The 8,190-nt window shown below is 39.8% G+C and overlaps 1 long non-coding RNA gene across 1 annotated transcript; it reads left to right on the top strand.

The window, feature by feature from the left end:
* Positions 1-418: 418 nt before the first annotated feature.
* Positions 419-7,729, top strand: LOC133219187 (uncharacterized). The gene is made up of 3 exons (XR_009727372.1): positions 419-1,803; positions 3,483-3,602; positions 6,615-7,729. It is a non-coding gene; the product is annotated as an uncharacterized LOC133219187 (long non-coding RNA).
* Positions 7,730-8,190: the final 461 nt, after the last annotated feature.

Raw genomic sequence — 8,190 nt, 5'->3', positions numbered from 1 at the left:
CACTAGGTTCTGTCTCTGGCCGGCCCCGCAGTTGGTAAACACTCGGGAGTAGGAGCGTACTCCGAGCATGCACCTGGTGCTGCAGCGGAAAAGTTTCCTAGACTCGGTTTCCTCAGGAACCCGAAGCAGTGCCGCCATCACTGGGGATACCCGGGAGGCCACCCATGGCCATCGGCTGCCGTTCCGCAGAGCATCCCATTCCGCAGATCCCTGTACCCCCATGGTCCCTCCCCTGCTTTAGGAAGTTAACACTCCTATCCAAGTTTCTTTGCGTGCTGGATTACAACCACCCCCTCACCTCCTGTTCAAACGTGTGAGGAGTTACCACGCGACTCCAGCTGATGGGCTGGGAAGTGAGGGATTCTGCAGCACCCAATCCAGAAAAAATAGGTTCTCAGGAATAAATGTCTATTTTTTTTTCACAATATTTCCTTACCTCCTTAAGTACGTAATAGAAGGTAAAGCACTAAATTATGCAGCTATGGTATGAAAAAACACATGTCCTACATAACAGCAGTATGAAATCCAAGTCTATCTGGATCTCCAATAACACACTTACATACATGTTATCTTGAAGCTTAGGAATGGATGTCCAGTTTATCAGTGAAGGCCAATTTCTCATGCTAGGTCTTGGGAGGCTAGAAACATGAGTATTACCCTTATCATTAATCTATCATTCTCTCAGTCTCTGTAAGGTAGAGGAAGGATGATACTGCCAAGTTACCTTGTTCTGTACGAGGATCACAGATACGTATTTGTTGCTTATGGTCAGGCAGATTTGCTGACCTTTGCCAGTTGGAAAATCCTATTTTATTACTTCTCATTCTTCTCACCTAACGTTTCCCGATCACTTCATCTCCTATCAGTATGTCTAGTGCTAAGATAGCCTTGTAGTAGCAATGACTTTTACTCATACATTATTAAACACAAGTCTATATGGGTTATTTTTACTGCTACTTTATGTAATCTAAGACCTACATAATGAGTCAGAGGATAAAACTGCCCTCCATAGCTCTGATCAATGCCCATTAGCAGTTAGTAATAATTAGTGCCTATGTACAGAAATTTGAGTAAGCCAGCAGGCTGGTAGTAACTGATTGCCAAAAGCAGTGGGTTTGGGATGCTCATCCTGCACCAGCTGAGTATCTCCTGGTAGGCAGATCTCTTCCACGTGTCATTTGGAAGTAGTTTGTGCCACCAGTGCTGCAAAAGCCATGGTTCAGGAAGTTGTGCTTTAGTAAATACATTTTGTCTGTGCTAGAAATACAGACGTCAACATCTGAAGGCTGTAAGTAAAGACAACTGGTGTCAGTGCAGCATGCAGTTTTCAGTTTGAAAGGGAAACATCTCTTTCTCTGGTATAACAACTGGTGAAGAATTATACGGTTGTTCAAGTTATTTCTGACACCACTAAAAGTGCATATCAGCCCTTGTTAGCTGTTCTGCCACTCCAGTGTCTACAACAGGAGGAAATTTAACTTCAGATGTGCTCTTCAACAGAACCAGAATGTTAAATCAGTTTCCTGTTCCAGTCTTCCCAAGAGCCAACTCAGTCTAGTCCTGCTGCTTTGGTAGGTTTTGATCTTTCCTTCATATTATGCACACAAATATATTTAAACTAAGGAAAAGTCCCAGTGGGACATCTGTGCTCAAACAGTTATGTAAACCCAGAACAGAGATCTGACTCTTAATACACCCCAGACCTGCTAATATGCTTACAGGAGTGACACTGGGATCCTGCAGGAGTTGGAGGCCAGAAGTTGTTATTAACAGATGGGAAGGTTCCAGCCATCTGTGCATGAGGTAAGAGTTTTCTGCTTGGCACCTAGTCCTAAAAAAAGGAGTTTTAATAATTTTATTTCCTTTGGTGGTAGGCACTCCTGCATTTTTACTACTCAGAATGGCCCTATATATTGTCCACTACAGATGGAAAAAAATACTGGGGAGATTCTTTGTACTGCACAGATATTGAGGGGTAGCAAAGTGGAGTTATTTTGGGGTCAATGCATTTTATTTTGCCCTAGTTAAATTTAACAGCTGAAACAATAATTTTTTTACTGAAGAAGCTTCTGGGGTATACCATTTCATTAACCACTTGGAAGGATAAATTCCTTAACCTAGCTTAATCTTCTTAATGCAACAGCCTATATCTTAATTAGAATCACATAGTTAGTATTTCATGAATTGTGTCTGCAGTGGTGTCTTTTCCTTGGAGACAGTGTATGCATTAATCATGGGCAGGACGGCTCAACTAACTTGGTTATAAAACTTCTCTCGATGAAGGGTTTAGCCTTCTCTGCAACTGAAGTTTATTGATATATTTTTTAGATCTCTAAGGTCTATCTTTTCATGAAGTTTAGTCAGTTGACGTAGGCTGTGTCAGAGAAAGATGCTCATCTTGGGCAGTAACTGAAACACAGTCTGAAATAGGAAAAAGTAGAAATTCTTGTAGTTAAATTTTTTGCATCTTTATAACTGAGCTGTCTTAACTTGATTGAAGACCATCCTCTATAACAAAACCATCCCTCACTCCATCTCAGAATATCAAGTCATAATCCAAAATCCCTTTAGGCTCAGGCTTGCTGTATACTAGGCAATGTTTACTGTGGTAGTGCAGATGGAGTTCATTGCAGTAAATACTGTGGTAGTGCAGATGGAGTTCATTGCAGTAAAAAAAAAAAAAGAAAAAAAAAGCACACTTGCTGGAGCAGTTTGTACTGGATTTCTGAGTGAAATAAACTATCCTGGCAAAGGAGTTTTTCACCACTCTGATATTGGCTATACCACACTTTTTAATAGCATGGAAATTTTCCACCGGAAGAAATTGTACTAAGCTAGTAAAAGCCTCTCTGGCAAAACTGGCCCATACCAGGTCAACAAAAAGCCAAACCTAGTGCTTCTACTTGCAGTGTGGAGAGGAAACCACTCTTACAGTATCCACACTGTTTTGGAGAAATGTTAAGGGAGAAAAGTTATTTGGCATCTGTTGCAGACAGAAGCAAACAGAGTTTCAAATCATGTTGGACGTTAAGTTACCCTGTGAAAGAAGGTTACACAAGCAGCTTATACATTTCTATCTATATACACGTAGATACAAAATGCTTCACAGTAATTGCTAATGATAACATTAAATTGCCTTAGTTACAGAATTGATGTATAATCAAAATAGAATACTTAATGAAATCACTGTGTTATGTTTACCATTACGAATCCAAACCTCTTACATGATAAACAATTTGACAATATTTGGGACTACAGAGAAAGAACTTACAAACTACAGTTAAAATATACTTTTAAATATTGTACAAAATACACTCTGATGCCTAGCTGGTATGTCTTTAACTATTATCTGGGGGACAAAACTGGGGACACAATCAACTGAAACCGTAACAGCCACATTTAGGTTGTGCTGTAATAGTAGCGGGCCAGGAGCATTCTCTAGCCCCAACACCCAATTCTACAATGCATGTGTTTTCATACAGATAAACCGCCCTAATATTGAAGAGCAGGCAGCTGCATCAGAATTGCTGTTGGAAGTGCTCCCTGGACCACACTAGTCCCTGAAGCATGCTTGGCAACCATATGGGAAAGCCAAACCTCAGGTAGCAACCTTGCTAGCAATTTAATGTTATTAAAGTGTGGCAAAATCCAGGCCTGTTCCATAGTTTACTGGAACACATCTAGCTTTAGTCACCACCTGATTTTGAGATTTAACCATGTATCTCAGGGGAAATTACAGTTGTTGCATTTGTTTCCAAAATCAGTGAAGCTTGGCAGTGTCATTTTGAACAAGCACTACCATGAGATGGTGCTGTCACGGTCAGTGCCCGATAATGTATTGTAATATTGCTTAACATTTTGCAAAATTACTATCATTAAAATTTATTTAGGAAATTCAATTACAGTGTCTAAAAGGTCTGATGAGATACATATTCCTCTGTAAGCGGCACTGCACAGAAAGAAAAATCCTTGCCCTTTTGCAATTGAATTTGTGCACAAGATACAGTAACAGGTTTAATAAACAGGAAGAAGACATTCTAGATGTACAGAGCACTAAAAATAAGAATATGTAGTGTAGCTCATAACCTGTTACATTGTTACGAGTGTCTTGACTTGTAACTGTGAATTAGAAATTGTAAGCTATTGTACTGATTTCATTGCAGGCATGATGATAACATACTGTTTCTGTGTGCTAAAATGCATTACTGAAAAGTGTCCCTCTAACAATCATTTCAGACTGATATTAAAATGCATGGAGTTTGTGACTGTCCATTATTTTGGGGAGTATTATGCATAGTGCCATGGCTTGGATGTGAATGTTGGCAATGGCTAAGATCTTAACTATACCCTATAGTTTAATTTCTGATACGGCCAAATCCCTCTCTGCATATGTAATGGTCCTTATTCTCATGCCATTTATATCTCTGTGGTTTCATTTTTTTTGTGGCTTTAAGAAGAATTTGACTTTAGTTCTGTGCTTTTATTCTCCGTAGAGCAAATGGGTTACTGTAAGGCAGATACACACACTCTGACAGCCCTCATGCTGAGTCTCAGTGGGGCTTTAAGATGGTCTGGCCACCTTCATGGCTATGAATGTAGCCTTTTGGCAGGGAGTGTCCGTTGTGAGTCCTCTGGAATGTAGGAGGAAAATTCATCCTGCCAAGACGTCACTTCTTTGTTTGGCTTATGGTCAGCCTGTAAAATGAGAGGGCTACTGCACTGGCAGCACTACAAAGTGGTTGGGGAGCAAAAAGATGTAAGGGTGTAGGAAGGGAAGGAGGCATGGTACGAGAGTATTGAAGAATATACTCTTACGGACTTCATGGTGGAAGTATGCTGGTGGGGGTTGTTCCAGGCTGCATATATCTCCAGGATTACCTAGGCTGCCTGAAAAGGATGTTGATACGGTGCACAGGCCTGAGTTTTCACCAGCAGGGTCCCCAAACAGGATGATTTTGGGGGGTGCAACAATAAAGTGATGAGCTTATCATGGGAATGTGACAGGTCAGTTCAACCATTCATTCTACATGCTTTACAGAAGATGTTTAGAAAGCTGCAGAGTGTTAAAGCTGGCTCCTCCTTCTCATGTTTGAATCTTAACACCTTTGACCTCTTACATGCAATGTTGGAGATTTATAGACGTTTATTTCCTACTGACCAGTGACATACTCATTCAGAAACCATAGGTTTACGATAATTTATTTGAATTAACCATCTGTCTCATTTTTTTAGTTTAAAATTGGTTTAATACCTCGAGCAACAACGCAGAATAAAACCAGTGATAGTCGTGAAAGAACTGGGGGCACTATTTACTCATATACTTTCAGAGCACATATGGAAATACAAAGCCACATAGAAACAAAAAATCATATATGAATAGGTTATTTCAGAAAGAATGAAACTAAACGAGCTTGATGTCCTGCTCATTTTAGTCACTGCTCTGTAGTTTCACCCTCCCAGTGCAATAATTCAGCCCATTTATCTCCATGCCTTCCATGGCATCTATTTGGGCAAGAGAGAGTGCGTGCTGTGGTTAATCCACTTAGTTGTATGTGCAGGCAGACTGGCCAGCATGAGCACGTGCCCACTGCCAGCTGGCTCATGCTAAGATAACACATGCTGCTGTGTTCTGCCTGCTTTTCCCATACTCAGGGAACTGACTTGAGTCTCCTTCCTACATCCAGATAATGGTGTTAAAGAAAATGATAGGAACTTAATTACTTTGGGCTGTATTAGGATTACTTCAGGTGTGTACTATTACACGCTCCATGGCCTTGCTTACTTGGGTGGGCAGAACTGGTGTGTTTGGAGCATCATTTAGATCCCATCAAATACAGATTTGCCATGTTTCCTTTCTATACAAACCAGGCTGCAGGAAAAAGGACAGATGCCTGCCTAGGTTTCTTCATAGTGTGAACTGGGATGTAGCTGAGTTCTCCACCTTTACTAAGAACCTGGAGAATGCTCCAAGATTTCCTAATCCACATAAAACTCTTGAAATTTCTTTCTTTCTTTCAAATATCATTGATATTGACCACTCAGTTTGACAGAAAGGCACAGAGCATGGTTTCAGAAGAAAAGTGGCTAAAATTAGTTCATCTCATATTATAACTGAGAACTTCTGCACAATTTCAAATAAGTTAGTTTTTAGATTACAATGAAAAATACATTGTGCAGTGGAAAAAAAAAAGTAATGACTTTTTAAGTCATGTAAAGAAACTATAGGAAAATACTCATGAGAAAAAAAGTATTTAACAATGAGGTAAATCATGAGCTTGTAGATTCCTCATGATTACTTGTAGAAATTCAGAATCATGGACCATCCTTTTCCTTGCCTGCACAAACTGCTTGTGTAGCTTTATTACGCAAACATCATAAAAATACAGGGCTGTAAGGGGTTTCAAGAAATCCCCTAGTCCAAAGCACTACATTCAATGAGGGTCTTTCATAACTGGATTATTATAGTAGCTGTCAGCATGCTGTGCAGGCATGCTGTGTGCTACTATGGAGCTGCTTTCAGCTGCTAAGTTGCTGCTCTGGCACTAATATAAACTGCTGGCTTCCCTGGCTACTGATCTCCTGAAATGAGCCTCAAACCTCTTCTTCGTCCACAGCTTCCACAGGAGGGAGAAGGAAAGGAAATCCGCTTTGGTTTTAACAGCTGGCAGTGAATAGGGGAGTTATGAATACATGGAAATGAAGAATGAGGGCACGTGACTAAAGCCATGAAGGTCAGTTTTTGGTATGCCAACAGATGAGCAATGCTCCAAGTGGCATTTGACAAAATGTCACTCTGATTGTGTAGACATGATGATGATGTCAAAAGAGACTCATGTGAATTGGGATTCAGGAGGATCCTCTATTTAAATCCTGTCTGAGCTACTGACAGGCTGCATGACCTCCTACAATATACTGAGCTCCATGGGTCAAATTGGTCCTCATTGCAACTAAATTGACTACAATAGAATTACTCTGGGAGTGAACTTGATTTTTCAGACATCAGTCAACACAGCTGGTTCACAGAATAAATGAAAGAAAGCAGGCATAGATGTCACTGGAAGACAGATGCATCTGAACTGAGACTTACAGTGTTAGCAAAATCAGAGCAGAACTGCACAACTGTTACTTAAAATGCATAAATAATTGTTGATGGTGGTCTATTGACAATGTAAACTCCATAAAGGCAACCAAGCTACAAAAGTGTCATTGTCTTTTTTAATGGGAATGTAATGATCATGTATATTAATTATAACTTGGGAAATGACTGATGCTTCTTTAAGAATTCTGTTATAGTTTTTTCTTCAAAATATAATGACGTTAAATGACACAAGCATACAACACAATGCTGCACAGTGGTAACCTTCTTCCAGAGGAAATGCTTCTGGAGGCAGATAACAAAATAATGGCATTTATTAATGAAAGATAGTTAAGAATACTTAACATAAGCACAGGATAAAACTACCTCTAAAATGGTGAAAAATAAGACTGCTTCTAAGCTTCCCAGGATAGAAGCTTTTAGAAATTACAACTTTTATGGATTTGGCATAGACAAAGAACGAAGTGATTTGCTGCTTTGTAGAAAATGAAGTGAGGGACTAGTGTTATCTTACTGATACTTTATTCCACTATTTATGCTTTGCTTGTGTGCAGCTTTTGCTTTACCTGTTAAACTGCCTTTATCTCAATCCATGAGTTCTCTCACTTTTACCCTTCCGATTCTCTCCCCCATCCCACCGGGGGGGGGAGCGAATAAGTGGCTGTGTGGGGCTGAGCTGCTGGCTGAGGTTAACCACGACACTACAACAACTTTGAAGAGTTTAGAAAGTCAGTGTAAAAAGACCAGGACAAAAGGTGGTTTACCAAGCAATTGCAAGAGATGTTCTCCAGCAGAAGCAAAGCTAACCAAAGGGTTCTCTTAGTCCTGCCATTCCCGTCATCTAAACAAAATGAGCAGTTACAAGTCAGAGGTTCTTTTATCCCAGCTGATCACAGGATAAGCTAAAAAAGTATTTACAAAACACAAAAGAGAACAACCTTAATAGAAATAATTTTCTAGTTTCATATATACTATGCTATATAAAACAAACCTGAGATTTAACAAGTACAGAAAAATACTTGGCATAATTTAAGAAAATTTGGAGAGTTGACACGGGTACATTTTTCCTCCTTCCAATATAGTAATGAGGACAA

Source organism: Neopsephotus bourkii, unplaced genomic scaffold, assembly GCF_033783945.1.
Source record: "Neopsephotus bourkii isolate Nb327-2 ecotype Australia unplaced genomic scaffold, CSIRO-AGI_Nbou_v1 NB_1328, whole genome shotgun sequence".
NCBI lineage: Eukaryota > Metazoa > Chordata > Aves > Psittaciformes > Psittacidae > Neopsephotus > Neopsephotus bourkii.
This window is presented reverse-complemented; position numbering and strand designations above follow the sequence as displayed.